The 22660-nt window shown below is 36.5% G+C and overlaps 1 protein-coding gene and 2 non-coding genes across 3 annotated transcripts in view; all 3 read left to right on the top strand.

Annotated features, from left to right (window-relative positions):
- Positions 1 to 22660, top strand: part of GABRA3 (gamma-aminobutyric acid type A receptor subunit alpha3) — a 211036-nt gene that overhangs the window by 47549 nt on the left and 140827 nt on the right. The window lies entirely within an intron of this gene.
- MIR767 (microRNA mir-767) lies at positions 11225 to 11332 on the top strand. Its single transcript, NR_033114.1, has one exon. It is a non-coding gene; the product is annotated as a microRNA mir-767 (primary transcript).
- Positions 12731 to 12811, top strand: MIR105 (microRNA mir-105). Its single transcript, NR_033069.1, has one exon. It is a non-coding gene; the product is annotated as a microRNA mir-105 (primary transcript).

The raw sequence follows: 22660 nt of genomic DNA, 5'->3' as shown, positions 1-22660 counted from the left end.
GAATCATACAATATGTAGCCTTTTGTGTCTGGTTTCTTTCACTTAGCGTGCTGTTTTCAAGGTTCATGCATGTTGTAGCATGTATCACTACTTCATTTCTTTCTGTGGCTGAATAATATTCCATTGTATAGATATGCCACATGTTATTTATTCATTCATCTGTTGATGGACATTTGAGTTCTTTCTACCTTTTGTCTATTGTGAATAGTGCTGTCATAACATTCATGTACAATTTTTTGTTTAAACACCTGTTTTGAATTCTTTTAGTTATACTTCCAGGAGTGAAATTGCTGAGTCATATACTATGTTTAACTTACTGAGGACTTGCCAAACTGTTTTCTACAGTGGCTGAACCATTTTGCATTCCTACCAACAATATATGAGGGTTCCAATTTCCCCACATCCTTACCAACACTTGTTATTTTCTGTTTTTTGTTTCTTCATAGACATCTTTGTGGGGGTGAAATGTTATTATAGTTTTAATTTGCATTTCCCTAATGACTAATGACATTGAGTATTTTTTCATGTGTTTGTTGGCCATTTGTATATCTTCTTTGGAGAAATGGCTATTCAGGTCCTTTGCTCATTTTTTAAAAAAAACTGATAGAAAGCAGGGAATTTTATGTGATCGCTCTTTTTTTTTTTTTTTTTTTTTGGTGAGGAAGATTGTTCCTGAGCTGACATTTGTGCCAATCTTCCTCTATTTTGTATGTGGGATGCCACCACAGTGTGGCTTGATGAGTGGTGTGTAGATCTGCACCTGAGATATGAACCCGTGAATCCTGGGCCACTGCAGCAGAGCATGTGATCTCAACCACTATGCCACTGGACCGGCCCCCATGTGATCCTTTTCTTTAATGGCTTTATTGAAATATAATTCACATATCATAAAATTCGCTCTTTGCCATCTTTTGAGTTGTTTGTCTTTCTTGTTGAGTTGTAAGCATTCTTTATATATTGAGGATATTAAATCCTTATCAGATATATAATTAGCAGGTATTTTCTCCCACTTGTGGATTGTTTTTTCACTCTGTTGATTGTGTCATTTGATGCACAAAAGTGTTAACTTTGATGGAGTACAATTTATCTACTTTTTCTTTTGTTTCTTAAGCTTTTGATGTTTCTGGGAAACCATTGCCTAATCCATGTTTGTTAAGACTTACCCCTATTGTTTCTTCTAAGAATTTATAGTTTTAGCTCTTATAGTTATGTCTTTCATCCATTTTGAATTAATTTTTGTATATGCTGAGTGGAAAGTATCCAACTTCTTCCTTTATGTGGATATCCAGTTGTTCCAGTATGACTGTGTTCATTTTCCTTTTTTTTTTCTTTGCAGATTGTATAAAGTCAATTGAACTATCTTCAAGTTTGATGATTCTCTTTTCTGCTGCTCAAATCTGCAATTGAATCCCTTTAGTGTATTTTTCATTCCAGTTATTGTATTTTTCAACTTCAGAATTTATAATTTCTATTTCTTTATGAATATTCTCTATTTTGTGAGGCATTGGTCTCCTAGTTTCCTTTAGTTCTTTATTATCACTTCTTTTAACTCTTTGAGCATGTTTAAAACGGTTGATTTGAAGTCTAAGTCCAATGTGTAGACCTCATTAGAGATAGTTTCTATTAATTTCCTTTTTGTCCTGTGAATGAGCCATACTTTCTTATATCTTCACATGCCTTGTGGTTTTTTTTTTTTTTTGGTAAAGTGGGCATTTTGAATGTTATACTGTGTTAAGTCTGGAGATCAAATTCTTTCCCCTCCCCAGGGTTTGTTGCTTTTTGTGGGTTGTAGTTTTTGTTTAGTGGCTCTTCTAAACTATTTTCTAAAGACTGTACTCTTTGTCGTTGCTGTCACTGAAGTCTGTGTTTTGTTAGCTAGTCAGCTAGTGATTTCACAGAAATTTCCCTAAACACTGAGAACTAAAAAATAAATGATCTCTTGGCTCTCCTGCTTTCCCTGGGTTTGGAGTGCAGACTCCTCATTCAGCTACTGCTCGTGCCCTGTCCACAGAGGGAAGGCATCATCATGTCAGACTGCCTGTACTGCTGGATGGAGTTGGGAGTCCAGATGCCTTACTTGGTCTCCCCTGCCCCTCACTGCTGGTGGTGGGGTGTTTGTAGTGGTTGGCTAAGGTAGGACAGGTATTGTCAATAAGTTTTCTGTTTTGCTGAAGTGCCCCATTTCTCAATCCTTTGACTTTTCTTAGGGCTTTTTTGGGGTCTACTTCTATTGGTGGTTGTTGGTTTCAGGCTTTTCCACTGCCTAGTTTAGAATAATTGGGAGGTAAAAAGAAAATGCAGGAAGTCATTGTCATGTTGTTCCATAAGTCCCAAGGTTCCTAGCTAGTCTGCCTTTCTCTTTCCAGCTCTCAGTGTCCCCTAATGATTTTCTGTTGTGTGATTTCTAGGGTTTTAATTGTAATGACTTGGGAGGAATAGGGAGAAATGAATTATTCTTGTCTGGAAACAAAATTCCTCTGTTGTACTTTTTAGAGAGTGTTTACTCTAACTTCTGGCAGGCAGTTAAAGTAGAAGCAGATCACCTTAATCCAATCAGAGATTGAGATACTTTAAGGAGGAGGTTTTTTGTTTGTTTGGGTTGTTTTTGTTTTTGTTTTCTGGTAAGACATTCCCTTACTCTTTGTGTAGCCTTTCAGCATCCCAGCTGAAATTTTTGGGGTTTATCAAGGACTCTTCACCTTCTTGGGTCCAAAGCTTCATGAGCCTGCTAACTCTGCTTAGTTTGCCATCATTTTAACATTTCTTTTCTGCTTGTATTCTCTAGTATAGCCATTTAGAAATCAGTAAATTCCTCTATGGAAAATGTGGGTCAGACTATCAGGCCCATTTCTCTGCTTTTCTCCTTTCTCCCAAATCTTGTTTTTTAAACCTCGGTTATTTGAATCACTGAACCTTGATTTTTGTCTCACCGTCTCCATGAGACTGTGGAAAGCTCTGCTCACCTTCTCTTAGTAGTTGCTTTCTGCTTAGTTTTTAGCTTTTCTTCCTGTGTTTCTTACTAGTCAGCTAATTCCTACAGGGGTTAAGTGGTATACCAGGCTCACCTCAGTGAGTTTCCCTTCACTCCAGAATCTTTGTCTCTCAAATTTTGTTTGCCTTGGTAGATCTCTGATGGAATAAAACATGCACACACACAAACCCACATACACATGCACACACAAATTTTATCTCAATTTTTCTACATTTTCTTGGTGAGTGAGTCAATCTGTTATATAAAGTTGTCCCTTACACCCATAAGCAGAAGTTCTTAGTACAATTTTATATTTTTCTCTAAATAGTCTTAAAATATACTTCATTATATATATTTCTCAATTTTTATAGTTTGTTGCTATATGAATGGTCCTTTTTCCCATTCTCTAATTGGTTATTGCTGATGTTTACAAAGGATGTTGACTCGTGTATTTTAATCTACTAATGATCTGTTTTATAGCAAATTCTTTATTCCATTGCAAACTGATAGTGTTTTTCTCTTCTTTTCTAATATTTATTCACTTTTTCCTGTAGCTTAATTTATTGGCTAGGATTTTTATTTTTGAGGAAGATTAGCCCTGAGCTAACTGCTGCCAATCCTCCTCTTTTTGCTGAGGAAGACTGGCCCTGAGCGAACATCCATGCCCATTTATATGTGGGACATCTGCCACAGCATGGCTTGCCAAGTGGTGCCATGTCTGCACCCAGGATCCGAACCAGTGAACCCTGGGCCGCCGAAGCAGAATGTGCAGACTTAACCACTGCACCATCTGGCCGGCCCCTATTGGCTAGGATTTTATAATAATATATTTAATAGTAGTAATGTTAATAGTCAATTTTATCTCCTTCCTCACTTTATTGAGAATTATTTTAACGTTTCACCATCAAGTATGAAGTTTTCTGTAGATTTCTTGTGATTATCTTTTACTGAATTTGGATTTTTAAAAAAATATTCCTGTTAAGACAAGTTATTTCTTTTAGCAACTATAAGTATTAATTCTTATAAACATCTATCCTATTTCTTCGTGATATCTTTTTCAATTTTTCACTAAAATGCAACTTTCCTTCTCCAATTTTATACTGTCTTTTTTCTTTTTAAATCATGATTGATTTCTCATTCTCCAATTGGCTTATAATGTTTCAGCTATTTAATTCTGCCTTAAAGTAAATGTTGATTATTTTTCATTTATCCCCTTAAGGACTTTTTGCCTTTTAAAAACGTCTGTATCCCCATTCTTGGTACAGTATCTGTCCTATGCTATATAGTCAATAATTTTATGGAATTAATTATCTTATTAATATTTTTGTCATGATATTTGACTGTCCACATTCTTATATTCCTTTACTATTATCCCAGAATTGGTAAAGTTGGAGATTTCTAATATGGTCCCAGTGCTGCTTATGCTTCTATTTTGTTCCAAGTTCATATTTCTCTGAATTATAGAATATTAGACCTGGGAGTTTAGTTGTCATCTAGTTCAACCCATTCACCTTACAAATGAGGAAACTGAGGCCCAGTAGAGAAAGTCAGATGCCCCAAACTCAGAGCTAATATTAAATCTATTCCATAAATTTATCCATGTAGCAAAAAGTAGTGATATCATACAGACATGATCCTGTCTTTGCTGTGTGGTAATTGCCAGGAATTCCCTTCTGTTATTCCTCCTCTTGACATGCAGACAATGTGCAATGGCTGGGTAAAGATCAGCATGGGCTTAAGCCATTGGCACAGTCTGTAGGAGGGAGAAAAGAAGTTTTCTTCCATCAGTTTCTGGAATAGCAGATTTTCCTTTGGTTCACCATTTTTCCAGGTGTGAGCAATACTCCTTAGGGGGACCCTGTACTCTTGTGTTTCTGGATTTGGACATAGCAAAGTACCTTTGATAGATTTTGTTTTTGTTACTGTTGTTGCTTCCTAGCTTCAGGTATCATGCTAGATTTTTATTTGAGATTCTTAAACTTTGAATTAAAGCTGAATTGTAGAGCTTTTGGGAGGGGTGTGTGAGTGAGTTGAAGAAACAGGAAGCAGAGAGGATTAATGGCTTTGGCTGAAACCAGAACAGGTTGGGTTTAAGAACTACATGAGTTTTGCACTTCAGACAGCTATATCAGATTCATAAATCCCTTAGAGCTGGTTTCTACATGGTCTTATCCAAATCTCTCTATCCTACAGTCTCTACTCCTCTCCTAGAGTGGTCCTCAAGCCGACCCATTGTGAAATTATATTTCTTGCCAATATTCAGTGTTCATTCCCAGAGCCTAGGCTAACCTTTTGCTACATGGGAGGCATTAAACAACAACTTAGCCAAAAGATACTTCCTTATATGTGTGTGTGTGTGTGTGTGTGTGTGTGTGTGTGTGTGTATGTATGTATGTATGTATGTGTATGTCTTCTCTGCTCAAGGGGAGAGATAGCCCTTATCCAATTTCGCTTCCTCAGATTCTTACTTGCAATGTTGAGGTTCCCACTTTGTGTTATTCATTTTAGCTCTCCGACATGAAAACCTCGATTCCTACTACAGAAGGTGATGTTGGGCGATCTAATGATGTATTTGTCAAATAGGTAAACCACCAGGGTTCATTTAGATTATAGACGTAGGGGTTCTCAGAAGAACTTAAAAGCTATTCCTATAGAGTTTTGCTGTCTTCCTTCCAGCTATTCCAGAGTTGCTGCACCATATTTGATTCCAACTTCTTTCTCCATTCACCAGCATCAATTTTGCCTTCTATCTTTACTCTATTTTACCCCTTTTGACCCCAACTGCATCTAGCAACCAGAATTCTCTCTCTAATTTGCAAATATGCATGTGTGACAACATCCTTCAGTGGTTTCTCTTTGCTCTAAAAATCAAACCTAAGCTCTTTATAGTGGCTTGCAAGACCAGGCATGCACTGTTCTCTGCTTACCTCTCTGGCCTTATTTCTAGCCACTCTCCATCTCTCTTTCTTTGTTCCAGAAGTACTGAACTACTTTCATATTTTCCAGCATACCATGATCTCTTGCCCCTTTTGGTCTTCATATGCAATTGAAAAAAAAGGAGGAAGAATTTTCTAGCTTAGCTTCATGAGTTCATAATTCAGGTGTCTGTTCAAATGTTACTTCTCCATGATAGCTTCCTTTATTCCCTAAATCTCAGTTTAAATGTCTTTTCTATATTTTTTCATAGCACTCTGTATTTTCCCTATCATTGCACTTTTATCATACTTTACTGTAATTTCCAGTTCTCCCAGTAAACTATCCACTCCTTGAAGGTGAGCATCATATCTATTTTGTTGAATGTCGTGTTGTCAGAATTTAGCACAGTTATGAAATATTTTGCTCAGAATATGAATAAATGAATAAAATCTGAATCTGCTCAAGCATTTATGTGCTCTCCTAGTCTGAGTGAGTGTACTGGTACATCTCTATTTTCTTAAAATACAAGAACTGGGACTAGGATTAACCCTTCATAATAAGTCTCTTGCCTCTGTGCTGATCTGAGTGATCTCTAATAGACTAGGGAAGTTTGCCTCTTGGGAACTGTGCTGTACCTGACAAGGTGTTAGTTCTCCCAAAGCCAGTAATCCAACTTTCTTTGTGTCTTCTGAGACTTTAAAAGTTTTCCCCTTGCAGTATGACTACATATTGGTGTGTCATGACTGTCTCTGCAAGCACCTTGGAGACACTTTGCTGCACCATGGTTCTTTGCCTCTTTTCTATGTTCTTTACTGTGGCCATCTGATCCCCTTCCGTGTTTGTGTGCCTGTGAACTATGGTATTCTGAGTATACAGCACGATTGTATGCTTTTATACTTACGGCCACCTACTCCTGCACCATGGCCATTTATTTGCTGATGCACCATGGCTGACTATACATATCTTTTCATATTCTTTGGCCATCTGTTCATGAATCTTTCTTTTTTTAAAAAATATATTATGGTTGTCTATTTCCACCTAAGGACTATCTGCTCCAATACCATGATTATTTATTTCTGCATTATGGCTCTCTCTTTGGAATTGTGGACTTAGGTTCATGTATCATGATTGTTTCATTATAATTGTCTGATTCTGCACCTTCACTATGGCCTTTGGTTCCTGCTTCATTGTCTTCTGCTATTTTTTTTTTTTTTTTTACCGTGGTTACTGTAATCAGAAACTTTAATGTTCCTGCATCTTGGACATCAAAGCAAACAAATGTCATGTTTGGTTGTTGAACATGTTCAGCTGGCAATACATTATAGCATTATAGTCATTTGAACATTCACTATAGTCACCTAAACCTATGCCATAGGCATCTTCTTCAGGAGCATGGTGATCTGAGCGCATCCCCAGATTTATGTGTCATGGCAGTCTGAAAATCATACTACAAGTTCCTGTGCTGAGGTCATATCATGACCTGAGCACATACCATGGTCATCTTGGCATAAATCATAGGCAACTGATCCTTTATTTAAGTTATATCTATGGTTTTCTTCCCCTGCAGTATGCCTTTGCCACTGTAATAGAAGTCTCTATACTTTAGACCTCCAAGAAAGCACCATGGCCTTCTGTTCCTGAATCATAAATATCTGCTCTGATATAGCAAGAGCTTGTGCACATGAACCTGAACTATGGTCAGGATGTCATTATCATTATTTTAAGCGTATGTCAGTTATGTCTGCCCATGTATAATGGTTGTTTGAGCACTTGCTGTGGTTATTTCTCAATATCATGATTCTTTGAGTGGAGCCAGGGCCTATAAGTTCCATGTTATGTAAAACTTACATTGATTGCAGTTTACCTTAACATTCAGCATGACATTGTATACTTGTACTGGAGCTTTAGGCCACTGTAACATGACTACTAGCTCATGAATCATTATTTTCTTGACATGCTAAATTGTCTAAACTTATATATCAATGTAGTCTTCTCATGTATGATGTTGACTACAGTCACAAGACAGATACATGTAAATGATTACTCTCTGCTTCTAATAGATAACTGTCAGCATACTATACTGTGACTGTCTACCCATATATCATGGCTGACTGATAATATTCAGGAATTTTCTGAGTGTGCATTTTGTTCAGTTAGTAAAACTACAGAGAGAGATATTTATATAACATACAGTCATTTAAGCATGTGCCATGACATCTTTTGCAAAAATGCCATTTGTATTAGTTTTCTAGGGCTGCCGTAACAAAATACAACAAACTGGGCAGCTTAAAGCAACAGAAATTTATTTTCTCATGGTTTTGGAGGCTAGAAGTCCCAAATCAAGGTGTTGGCAGTTCTGTATTCCCTCTGAAGGCTCTAGAAGAGGATCCATCCTTGCCTCTTCCAGTTTCTGATAACTGCAAGTATTCCTGGGCTTGTGGCATCATTACTCCAATCTCTGCCTCCATCATCACATGACATTCTCGCCCTGTCTGTCTGTGTCTAAATTTCTCCATTCCTATAAGAACACCAGTCTTTGGATTCAGGGCTCACCCTCATCTGGTATGACTTCATCTTAACTTGATTACATCTGCAAAGACCCTATTTCCAGATAAGGTCACAATTACAGGTACCAGGAGTCAGAAACTCAATGTCTCTTTTTTGGGGAGGACATAATTCAACCCATAATAGCATCTACACTTGAAGATATTTTTTCTAACATTTTTTCCTAAATGTTCAATAATATTTATCCACTTAAAAATAATCTAAAACTTTTAGACGTAATGAAACACGGAATAAAATTTTTAAAGTACCAAAATTGGTAGACCATTGCAATCTAGATTTAGAGTCAATTTTGTAAGATGTGATGTACCTACTGAAGTGAGAAAACAATATTTTGGAAAATATGGTGATTAAGACAGTGAAATTTCAATCATTATCAACTGATATTCAACTGTTTTGACATTTGCTTTTGTATTATGACTTTATTTAGGCATTATGTCCATCTGAGTGAGTACCACAGTTTGATTGTCTGTTTATATACTGCTGATGTTTGAGCTTGATCTGTGATTGTCTACCTTCTATATCATAATTATCATATTGGGCAGTATTGTTACTAACTTATACATCAGTCACATCTGCTTCCTACTTCAACATTGCTCTTTGCTCCTATACTATGTCCAATTGTCCCTGTAGTTTGGATGTTTTCTTGTAATATGTCCTCTTGTATCTTCATTCATACCTTATATTTTGAGGTTGTCAGGATGCACATCATGATCAAATGCTCAAACACAGAAGGAGTTATTTATGTACAATAGCCATCTGATCATATGGTATGGGGTCTCATTTTGCACCAGTGTCATCTTATGCTTGACTGAAAGAACTTGATTCTATATTTTGGATATTGGATAGTGATGTGCATTTGAGTGAACATTATTCAAAGTTTATTTGTACCTGCAGTATATCTAACTGTTTGTGTATTGTATGTGTTTACTCATTAACTGTGCTTGTCTTTCTCTCTGTCTATATATATATGTATGTATGTGATGGATGTTGCTCATCCATCATGAGTATGTAAAAATGACGCATCATGATCTGTGTAGAGGATGACAGCTTCTATAACATAGGTATTAGCTCTTGGATTGTGCTCATTAGCTTCTGCACAATGATTGTTTCATCCATATTTGCTGTCTGCTCCTGTACCGTATCTGCTAAGTGTATCATAGCAATTAGCTCATATAATGGCATAGTTTGAGTGTATTAACAGGCTCAAACATGAATTCTGGATAGTTATTCACCATGATTATTTTTAATTAGGCATTATGTCTATCTGAGTCTCCTTTTGTACCATTGTCATCTTCTCCTGGACCAAAGTTGCTCATTGCTTGAATGGTGATTTTTTTATTACACACCATATCTATCTGAGTAAGAATCACACCACAGTTTATTTCTATACCATGTCCATCTGTACCTGTATCATAATTGACAGCTTTAGTCCTATAAGTGTGTGAATGTGATCTGTTCTTGGACCAATGCCATACGTTCTGGTAATTTTTTTTAATCATCTGAGCAGTTTTTCACTCTGTGGTTCTTTCCTGGTGTACCATGTTAGTCTCCTCATTTATATATGAATTGACTCATTCTCCATGATAGACTAAACATGCATAATGAATTTCTGTTCATATACTGTCAAGTCGTACTGTGGATTTCCACTTAAATACTAAGCTTGTGTGAAAATATACTATCACTGTCTACTCTTGTACTGGGAATTAATGTTTTGTACCATGTATATTAGTTTGTATACCATGGTTTTGCTATTACAATGAGTTTTCCCTCTTTTGTCATCACTCTACTCCCATAACCTGGGTGTCAGCTCATGTTACAGGATATTGTGTGTGTGCATCATGGTCAAATGCTGAGACTCCTTGGTGGCTGCTTATGCACCATGGATGTTTGAGCATGTGCTATGGTGTCTACTTTTGCAACATTGCCATCTACTTGTAGAACAAAGCCATTTATTACTCTGTTTTTCAATCTTGTATTATATCTGTCAGAGAATCACAGAATATTATAATTTATTGTAGTATTTAAAAGAGTGGATAGTGGAGCCAAAATGACTGGATTTGAATCCTGAATTATTACTAGCTGTGAGATCTTGGGCATATCAATTCACATCTCTACGCTTCATTTTCTTGCAAAGTGACAAAAAAATACGTCATGAGGTTGTTGTGAGGATTATGTGAGTTATTATACATAAATATTTCAAACACTGCCTGGCATGTAGTAAGATGGATGTGGTGATGGTGATGATGATGATGATGATGATGGTGATGGTGATGGTGATGGTAGTGATACTGTGTCCCTTGATTCTGTATCATGATTGTCAGCTTAAATTCTGGTGTTCTCTAAGTGTGCATTACGGTAAAATGCTCAGATACTTGTGATAGTGTTTAAAACACCATGATATGAGCATATGCCATGGGGTCTCCCTTTAAATCATTGCCATCTGTACTATTCTATTAGCTCCTGCACTCATTTTCTGTTCTATCATCACTATCTTCCCTAACATCCTTGTTCATCTGTTCGTATATTGTGGTTATCAGCTCATTTTCTTGGGATGTCTGGGTGTACATCACAGTAAAATGCTCAAACATCAAGGTTAGTTGGTCTTGCACCACGATTGTCTGAGCATGTACCATGGTATCCCCTCTAGCATTACTGTCATATGCTGCTGGCTTAAGAAACATGTATTCATGTATTACGTTTCCTTTATTCATATGCCCAGTCCATCTGAACATATTCCACGACATGTTGTTTGCTCCTTCATCACATCCACATGCTTTTGTATTATAGGTTTTTGCTCATGCACCATGGTTGTCTGAGCATGCAGCATGCTTGTCTGCTCATACTCCATGGTTCCTGAGCAGGAACCTTCATTGCCTACTGACCTACGGGGAAATGGTGTTTTATGTCTTATGTATATAAGTTTGTGTTTTATGGTAATTTGCTCCTATTCCATGGCTTTCTACTCCTCAGTCACTCCTGCCTTTTCCTGCACTGTGTCTATATATTCCAAAATTATAGATGTTATCTCATGTCACTAGCTTGTCTGAGTGTGCATCACAGTCAAATGCTCAAATGCCTATGGTGACTGTTCAGGCACCCCGTTGTTTAAGCATGTACCATGATTTCACCTGTTTCATCATTGCCATCTGCTCCTAGACTAAAGAAATTTGTTCTTTTTTTTGAGGAAGATTAGCTCTGAGCTAACATCTGCCAATCCTCCTCTTTTTGCTGAGGAATACTGGCCCTAAGCTAACATCTGTGCCCATCTTCCTTTATTTTATATGTGGGATTCCTGCCACAGCATGGCTTGCCACACAGTGCCATGTCATCACCCGGGATCTGAACCAGCGAACCCCGGGCCACCAAAGTGGAATGTGCGAACTTAACCGCTGCGCCACCGGGCTGGCCCCTATTCTGTTTTTTTAAATCACCAATCATATCCATTTCAGGAAGCACAGTGGCATATCTACCTGCTTCTGTGTCATCACTTTCAATTCATGTCCTTGCGTTTTGTAAGTAAGCATCATAATCAAATGCTCAAATACTAGTTGTGGCTATTAATGCCACATGGTCATTTGAGTATTTGGTGTCAGGTCTCATTTGGCATATCTAACATCTACTCATGGACAAAGCTATTCACTTCCTACCATGGCTTTTTTGTACAGCACTATATCTATCTGAGTACCAGATATCACGAGCACCACAACATGCTTTTATTCTGAGAAAACAAGTTTGTGTATCATATCCTATGTCTCTTAGCTCCTGTATCATGACTGCTAGTGTAGAGTATTTTTATTTACTTATATATATCATGATCAAAGGCTGCTGATGGCTTTCATCAACTCTTGTTATCTATGTTCCATGGTGTCTCTCTATGCACCTTTGCCATCTGCTTCTGAAACAATCATTCATGTATTGAGATGTTTTGATCATGTACCATATCCATTTGTGATGTCTCCACTCATGGTTATTTTCTACTGTACCTTGTCTCTTGGCTCTAAATGGGTGTTGGCTCATTCTCTATGGTTGTATGAATGTGCATAATGCATTCTTCTTTTCACTGTGTTTGAAGTTTTACTACAATTTTCTGTTCGTTAGTTGTGTGTGTGAAAATGCACCATCATTGTCTGCTTTGTACTAAAAATGGAAATTTTTGTACTGTGGATATCATTTTGTACACCATGATTATTTGTTATTTCAATGTGTTTGCTTCCTACTTCGTCTTTGGTATCTACTCCTATACACTGGATGTCAGCTCATGTTGCAAGACCTTCTGAGTGTGCATCGTAGTCAAATGCTCAGACTCCTGTGGTGGCCGTTCATGCACCACGGATGTTTGAGCATGTGCTATGGTGTCTACTTTTGCTACATTGCCGTCTACTTCTGGACCAAAGCCATTTGTTCCTATACTCTGTGTTTTTAATCTTGTACTATGTTCATCTGAGGAAGCATAGCACCATCAGTGTATATGCATAGAGCTGACTCTGAAGTTAGAATGCTTGTATTTAATCCCAGTTCTGTCATTTAATAGCTTGGTGTCCTTGAGCAAGTCATTTCACCCCTTCTGTCTCTATTTTCCCAACTGCAAAATAATGGTAATAATAATACCTACCTCATAGGTTTGTTGTGAGGATTCAAAGAGTTAAATGTAAAATGCTAACATTAGTGCCTGGCACATGATAAATGCTAAGTATTTGCCGATAATATTAAATTACTGTGTCTCTTTGTTCTTTATCATGATTGTCAGCTTGCATTCTGAGATTGGTTGTACATCTCAGTCACATGCTAAATTACTGGTGGTGGCTGTCCTTTCTACATGGTCATCTGATGTTATGACTTAATTTCTCCTTTTGCAATAACGTCCAAAGCTATTCATTGCTGTGTTGTGTTCTTTGTTCCTCATCACATCTCCCTGAGCAAGAATAGCACAGTAGTTGACTATTGTACCATGTCCACTTGCACCTGTATCGTGATAGCTCATGTTTCCATGTATATTGATGTGGATCATATTGAAATGCTCAAACACCAGTGATTTTTTTTTTTTTTGCGTCATGGTCATCTAAGCATATATCATGGCATCTCCCACCATTACCATCTGTTCCTGGATCAAGTAATTCTTCCTATATTGTGGCTTTTTGATCATATATTGTGACTATCTGTACAATTTCCACTATATGATTGTTTTCTTTCTATCATTCTGTGTTCTCTTACACGTGAGTATTGGCTCATTTTTCCACGGTAGTCTAAACATGCATAAGGAATTTCTGTTAATATACTGTGTTTGGGGTTATACTATAGATTTCTACTCATACACTATGATTCTGTGAAATGTAGTCATTGTCTACTTCCGAATTGAGAATGGAATCTTCTGTATCATGAATAACAGTTTATTCATTGTGAAGGCATCTAGTTTGCCTACACCTCCATCATTCTGGAAATCAGCTCATGTTGCAGGATCATCAGAGTGTGCCTTGTGGTCAAATGTTCTGACTGCTGTGCTGGCTGCTCATGCACTATGGATGTTTGATAATAGGCTGCGTATCTACTTATGCAACAGTGCTGCTATGTGTATCTGCAGTATAGCTGTTAGTTCCTTTATGTTTGTGTGTTTTTTGAATCTCCTACCATGTCCATCAGATGTAGCACAGCACCACTGATGTATAGTGAGGTTAGACTGTCTGATGTACAAGTCACTTCCTACCTTTCTGCCTTAGTTTCCTCAATTCTAAATTAATAGTAATATTAATACCTACCTCATATGCTTGTTGTGAGAGTAAAATAGTTATATATGTAAAGTTCTTAGTTCCTGGCATATAATAAGTACTAAATATGTATAGACTATCATCCTCATTGTTATTGTTATTATACTAGTACTATTTTCCTTTGTTCTCTGAGTGACAGCCTATGTTCTGAGATTATCTTGGTTTAAATTATAGTCATATGTTTAAGCACTGGTGATGTCTTTACAACACACAAATGTAGTCTGAGCATTTGCCATGATGTCACCTATTGGATCATTGCCATCTGCTCCTGGACCATTCCATGTCATCTTATTTTATAATTTCTTAAATACTATACCATGTCCATGTCAGTAAGAATTATTCTATGGCTTTCTCTACCTACCATTTCTAACTTCTCCCATAGATACTTGTGTGTGTGCATCACCATGTTTGTCTGATATGCTCACATACTATGGTTTTTTGCATATGACATAATTGTGTCTACCGTTGTAATGAATTGCTATTTTCCATGTTATGAAAATAAGTTTACGTAGCAAATTTATTTTAGTTTGAATTCCCTTTTTTATGGTTTCCCATCATTGTGGTCAGTTTCTGTATCATATCCTTTTGTCTCTGTATCCTGGCTCTCAGCATATATTTTGAAGTTATTTGATTGTCAATTAGAAGCTCAAATACCAGTGATGTCTTTTTAAACCCCATTGCTATTTGAGCACTTACTGTGTTGTTTTCCTTTTCACTATTTCCATCTGCTTTTGCCCCCAAATTGTTGTTCCTGTGTTGTAGTTTTTTGATCTCATACCATATCCACATGAATAAGCTCTAAACTATGTTTCTCTGCTCCTTTAAGTTTTTGATCATTCACCATGCTTTCCTGTGCATACTCTATAAGATATATCACAATTTTCTTAGTATAAATCATTATAATTTGATCTTGTACTGAAAATGCCATCTTCTGTATCTTGGACCATGCATTAGCTTATGCGTGTTGTTTTTCAGATCCTGCGCCGAGGTGTTCTTCCCCTCCATCACTACTGTCTGCTCCTATACCATCTACCTATGTCATGGCTAAGAGCTCATTTTGCAGAATTGTCTGAGGGTGCATTGTGATCACATAGTGTTGTGGTTTCCTTTGGCATCATTGCCATCTGCTCTATTCCTTCAGATATCAATTACTGCCTGCATTTGGGCCATATAGATCTCTCAAGTTGTTGCTATCTCCTCCTATATAATGGCCGTCAGTTCATTATGTATTATGAATGTGCATCATAGTCAAATGCTCAGACTCCAGTAGTGCTCTTCATCATGCACTGTGCTAATTTGGGCATGTAGCATGGGATCTCCATTTTCATTAATTCCTTTAGCTCCTGGACCAAAGCAATTTTCTTTTCAAACTCATGCTCCATGTCTTTATCACATAACACAGCATTTGTGATCACATCTGTAATATGTCCATTTATTCCTGCACACTGGCTGGTTCCTCCTGTTTCCTAAGTTTCGATTCATACTCTGAGATTGTTTGATATGCATCATGGTCAAATTCTCAAAAGCCATTGGTGAATATTCATCTGCCTTTTTTGATTTATGCCAAGGTGTTCCCTTTTACACTATTACCCTCTACTTCTGGGCCAAAATCACTTCTTTCCACTCTTTGTATGTGTTTAATTCACATAACATACATACTTTAGTAAGCAGATCATTAGTATCATTTTCTTTTGTCTTAAGTTGTAGAGTTGTACTTGTTTACTATGTGCCTGTACCAGTACTGAGAATAAAGTAGTATAACATTAGATAATTGGTTCATGTACCATGCTTGCCTACTCTTCTATCACTATTCTGCCTCTCTTTCATGTCCAAATGTCTTCTGTTTCATGCCTTTCAGCACATGTTTCAGGATTGTTTGAGTATCCATCATGATTAAGTGCTCAAACTTAAGTAGTAGTAGTTATTCATCCGCCATGGATGCTTGAGCATATAACATTGTCCTCTTTTGCATTGCTGCATCTGCTCCTAAAATAAATTCATTTGTTTCAGTATTTTTAATCATACGCAATATCTACCTGAATAATCACCATTCTATAGTTGTGTGTCTGACACTATTATGACGTGTTCCATGGTTGAATGACTTTATACTATTGATGGTAACATCATGGATTCTTTTCTTCACTATGGCTGTCTGTCTACTCATTTACCATTGCAACCATGGCGTGCATCCTGTCTGAGTGCTCTTGGAATATTGATGTTTTCTCATACACATGGTTGTCAATTTATGCATGTGGACATCTGCTCCTTTATGGTCGGGGTTATCTGAGCATGTGCAAGTTGATAATCCATAGTTCAGCTAAACTCTTAGTAATGTCTATTTATTCACTGTAGCACTCTTATATAGACAATGCACCATGACCAGGTGGGTACTCATTGATTAAATGTTCCTGTGTAATATTCCCTTGAGCATTTCTGTGTTCAATTCCATTCTCTGTTTTTAAAGATTTTTTTTTTATTTTTTCCTTTTTCTCCCCAAAGCCCCCCCGGTACATAGTTGTGTATTCTTCGTTGTGGGTTCCTCTAGGTGTGGCATGTGGGACGCTGCCTCAGCGTGGTCTGACGAGCAGTGCCATGTCCGCACCCAGGATTCGAACCGACGAAACACTGGGCCGCCTGCAGCGGAGCGCGCGAACTTAACCACTCGGCCACGGGGCCAGCCCCTCCATTCTCTGTTTTAACTGGTATTATCACCTTCAGCAAGTCACTCAATCTCCTTGAGCAAAAACTTGTCTTTCTGGACTATATACCCTGATTTGTACACATATTAATATATCATGTACATTTTTCCCATATGAAAAGTTTTAAAATGTAATCTTAACCTGTATAATTTTCAGATGTATCAATAACCATTATTTATGTCACCATTTTCTTAATATGCACATTTAATTATTTTTAGAATTTCACTAATATAGTGTAGTATTGTGAAAAACATCTTTGAACATGAATTTTTTTTTTGCATCTCTGATTTTTTCTGTCCAGTAGATTCCTAGAAGTAGAGCTACAGAGTCAGGACATTTTTTTTTACAGGCTTTTTATTCATGCTGCCAGATTGTTTTCAAGGAAGGTTGCATAGATTTATGCTCTCATTAGCAGATATATTCATGGGATTCCTGTCTTGTCCTATCTTCAACAGAATTATTTAGCATTTTTAAAAAAGTTTTTGTTAATTTGGTAGGTGGAGTGTGCCTTATTGCTTTAATTGCATTTCTTGAATCAATCTTAAGACTAGTTTTTAAAGAAATGTATCAATGTAATCAACATTCTGAAATTTTTAGCATGTATCTCTGAATTTTGATTTTAGAAATATGAGATATAACACACATATAGAAATATCATAAAAATGCACACTGTTTAAGAATAATTATACATGTAATAAGTATAAAATGTACATTCGTATAACCACTATCCAATTCAAGATCTACATCATTGTGGGTACTTCTGAAGCCTCTAATGAACCCATTTCTCATTTCAACCATTTTTTCCCCCACTGGAAGTAACCACTATCTTAGATCTTACTTGTTTTTATTTATAGCTTTATCATAATCAAATGTAGTTTAGTTTAGCTTCTTTTTGAATTTTATATGAATGGAACCACCCTGCATTCCTTTGTGCCTTGCTTTGTTCATTTAACATTAGGTTTGTGAAATTTATCCAAGTTGTTGCATGTAATTGTACTTCGTTCCGTTTCACTGGTGTATCGTCTTCCATTGTATGAATATACCACAGTTTGTCCATTTCATTTTAAGATCGACATTCAGATTATTTCCAGTTCATTTTTTAGACCAGTGCTTCTATGAACAGTCTTTTACATTTACAGTTATTCTGGTGCATTTGTACATAAGTTTCTTCAAGGTATATGTCTAGTCTGGAAATGGTGGATCATCGGTATGTGTATCATCAACTTTACTAACGCCAAATTGTTCTCCAAGGAGGTGATACCAGTTTATCCTTGTACCAGCAGTGTAGGAGAATTTCTTTTGCTTCATATGCTTGCCAAAATTGGTGTTATGAGACTTTACCATTTTTGTCAATTGATGAAGGTGTAATGAGAGTTTATTGTGGCTCTAATTTTTATTTCCACGATTACTAATGCAATAAGCACCTATTCCTAAGTTTAATGACAATTTGTAGTTCCTCTTTTGTGAGGTACCTCTTCAGATCTTTTGTCCATTTTTGCTATTGTTTTTTTCCTCTTTTTCTTATGGTGTTGTAGGAATTCTTCATATATTTTGAATAATGTTTCTTTAGCGGATATACGTATGGTGTGTGACAAGAATATGCCATTCTGTGCTTGTTCTTTACTTTTTTTCTTGCATCTTTTGATGAACAGAGTTCTGAATTTTAACATACTCTGTTTTACCAATTGCTTCTTTTATGGTTAACACTTTGTGTATGTTTGAGAAATACTTTCTCACTTTAAATTTGTGAAGAAGTTCACTTCTATTATATAGTATTTATAGCTTTGACTTTCATGTTTAGATCTTCAACCCACATGTAATAAATTTTTGTATGCTATGGGTAAGGTTCCAATTTAATTTTTGTATGAGGTATGAAAATAACCAATTGTCCTAGCACCATTTATTGAAAATCCTGTATTTACCAGACAATTCTTTTGTGCTACCTCAGTCATAAATCGAGAATCCATGTATGCCTGGATTTGTTTCTAAACTCTCTATTCTATTCTCTTTGTTCATCATTCCTGGGATCAATACCCTTCTGCTCCAATTACAATTTTTAAAATTAGTCTTGATATCAGTAGAGCAAGTCCTTTCACTTTATTCTTCAAGACTTCAAAAAGCTATTCTTGGCCCTTTGCATATATAAATCTTTAAAGTAGCTTTTCAAGCCTGACCAATCAATCAATCAAAAAGATAAATTGAGTAGTACTGACATCTTGACAATATTGTTTTTTAAAGTTGTATTTTTGCATTTACTTAGGTCTTTATCATCTCTTTAATTGAAGCTCTATGCTTTTATCCTACAGAGGCTTTGTACATCATTTGTTAGATTCCTAGGCCTAGGTACTTCTTAATTTTATGCTATTATAGGTGTAATTTTTAAAAATAAGTATATAATTATTTGTATTTAGAATTTTATTGATTTCTTGATATTAATTTTATATCTACCTATCTTGATAAACTCTCACAAATTCTAATAATTTTTATGTTGACTCTCTAGGATTTTCTATATACACATTCATATCATATCCAGGTAATGCAAGTTTTGTTTCTTCCTTTCCAAACTTTATCTTTTCTTATTCTTATCTTACTCTACTATCTGGGACTTTCAATAGAAGGTAGAATAGGAGTTGCATCATGTTCCTGATCTCAAAGGGATAGTTTTCATAATTTCTCCTTTTGGTATGTTGTTCTCTGTAGTCTGTTTTGATATTTCTTGAATTATTTTATTCTTTTCTTCTGTTCTAGTGTTGAAGATATATAATCTGTTTCTATTTATATTTAGTGCATGTCCTATTAAGACACACATTTTACTTTCCAAAGTCTTTATTTCCAGAAGTTGTATTTAATTCTTTTTCAAGTCTCCTAGTTTATTGTTCATAATGCCTTGTTCTCTGCAGATATTTTAAGATTGTTTTTGTGGAGGTCATGATTCTTTTATCATCTGTGTCTGATAATTCAACCTCTGAAGTATGTGGGGTTTGGCTTCTAGTTTTTTCTGTTGTTTCTTTCTTAAAGTAAGAAGTAAAGTTTCTGTCTTTCTTAAAGATTCCTTGTGTTCTTGGTTATCTTTGTATACTGATTGATGCCTCTGAAAATATTTTTTTGTGGAGGGGTCCACAAAGCCAAATGTGAAGATATTGTCTCCCAGAGAGTATTTATGTTTACTTCTGTAGGTCACCTTGGGCATAGTTTGCAGCCACTTTAAACTAAATTTATGACTTGAAGTTTCTTGGACCAACATTAACGTGAATTTAGGTTGCAAACCTGAGAGAAAAGCCTGCCTGTGGTTTAAAACCTTTGTGGAGGGGAGTCTTTCTGTCTCTTTCTGTCTTTATTTCTCCACGTTCAGTTAAAACTGAAGTAACTCTCCTGCAGTCTCCTGGGGATTGGAGAAGCGGTACAGACTTACTTCTGATTCATTGATACCCTGAAATTATAGCTCTCAGAGCATCTGAGCTCATGTAAGTGTGTATATGTCTGTATGTGGTTGGATTCCCCATCATTGGAAGATTCTAGGCTTTGGTTTACGCCTGTCTTACCGTGTGAATATGGTCAAAACCACAACTTGGTTTTGTAACTCTGTTTTTTTCTCTTACTTTTACTTGCGTTATTGTTTTTATCTTCTTTTCTTGAGTTTTTTTTCTGTTTTGTTTAATATAAAAGCATCGAAGAATGTCAGTTTATGAATTTATCTATCTGTCCAGCTCTGCGTTCATCCCCTCAAAAATAAAGTTTTGTTTTATAATTTTACCTCTTTAATTTTCCTTGAGATGGTGCTTGATAATAAGTAGTAGTATATTTTATTTAGATAGAAAATGTCAACTTCTGTTTATCAGTTGTATTAATTATGATCGAATTTGTCTTCATTTTTGTCAGCTTAATCTGTTGCAAACCAAGTGGTGTGTTCGTTTACCTCAACAACCCAATTTCTTTCATTTATCTTTTATTTCTAAGTTTTTATTTTATTTATCCTGAAATACTGTTACTGAAAGCAGGAAGTTTTATGACCTGCTGCTAATAATAAAGGTGGAGAAGAATAGCATCTATACTTGTATATGCCTCAAAGAATGGTACAGTATAAAATACATTATATCAGGGAATGCCCACATACATTTTTGGCTAGTTCAGCCCCTAGGTTTCTAAGTTATGGTGTTTATGTGACATTAGTTTATTTTTTTCTCACAGTCTTTGGGTCCATATATTCGGTTTTAGAGGATAGAACATGTGTTGTATCGTCCAAGAATGTTTCTCTTAATTCATCCTTAACAGCAATGTATATAATGAAATTTTCTTTTAGATGTTGGATTTTGCCTGTTTTCCATTACTTTAGACAATGACACTCCCCTTCCCCCCACTATTTTCTGTTGCTACTTATGTCTTTTAATGAGAAATTGAGAGGAGATATATCTTGAATTGTATTAATCCAGAGCCAGAGAACCCCAAATTTTAGAGGTATCCATATAAAAGCCCACAAAAGTGATAGAGTAGAAATGGGCAGGGGCTGGCCCAGTGGTGCAGTGGTTAAGTTCACATGTTCTGCTTGTCGGCGGCCCAGGGTTTGCCGGTTCGGATCCAGGTGCAGACATGGTAACGCTTGGCAGGCCATGCTGTGGTAGGCGTCCCATGTATAAAGTAGAGGAAGATGGGCATGGATGTTATCTCAGGGCCAGTCTTCCTCAGCAAAAAGAGGAGGATTGGCAATAGTTAGCTCAGGGCTAATCTTCCTCAAAAAAAACAAAAAACAAAAAACAAAAAAAACCCCAAATGGGCAGATGTGTAGCATAACTAGGATGGTAACATGGAGTCCAAGGAATTTCAGGGGAGGAGGTTGTGGTTAGTGCTGTCAAAAGAAAAAAAAAGGAAAGTAAAAAAGAAAGGAAGCATAGGTGCTTTGAAGTGTAGGTTATATTTTTAGTACCAACATTATTGGTGATCACCGACATAGTAGTTTCAGTGAAAATGATCAGGGAAGAAGGCAGAAGGTAGTTGATAAAAGAATGATTAGATGGTAAGATGGAGTTAACAATTATAAATTACTCTTTAAAGAAGCTTGATTGACAAAGAAAGAAAAGAAGATAACTAGAAAGGAGCATATCAATAGAATTTTTTTAACATGGGAGAAACTTGACTATATGTGTAGTCTAAGAGAAAGGAGTCATTAGAGAAGGAGGGATTTAAGATACAGGCAAGTAGGAGTAGGAGAGTTGATAGAGGGGAAGGACTTGATGAGATCAGGGGCTTAGGTTGAGGGATTATCCCTAAAGGGGACAGGTTAACCTCATTTCTGAAGTGAATGAAAGAGAAAGTAAGTAAGGGTAAATATAAAAGTGAATAAATTTTGTAGATTGGGGCAAGACTGGTCTTAAATTGGTTTCCACAGAGGCAGACTATGAGATTAGGATTCATGTGAAAGTGGTTTATTAGGAAGTGTTTCTGGGAAATACCAATAAAGGAGTGAAAAGTGGGGCAAGAAAGGGAAGGAGGCTAAGCAAAGTCTTGATACTTTGAGACAGTGTGGGTTACACCTCAGCGTTGTCCCCATCAGGGAGCTGCAGTATTTGTACTTCTGCACCTATCAATCCTTTAAGGGCTGCCCTGGGTTGGGGACTTAAATTCCCAGGCACTTGTGATTCTCAATTTGCACATGCAAAAGTGGGTTTCAGCAACCTGAGGGCTGCCCTCAGACAAAGAGATGAAGAAGCTGCTTGTTGGAAGAGAAGGCACAGCAGAGTAGGTGTACATGA

This window comes from Equus caballus, chromosome X (assembly GCF_041296265.1).
Source record: "Equus caballus isolate H_3958 breed thoroughbred chromosome X, TB-T2T, whole genome shotgun sequence".
In the NCBI taxonomy this organism is placed as follows: domain Eukaryota; kingdom Metazoa; phylum Chordata; class Mammalia; order Perissodactyla; family Equidae; genus Equus; species Equus caballus.
This window is presented reverse-complemented; position numbering and strand designations above follow the sequence as displayed.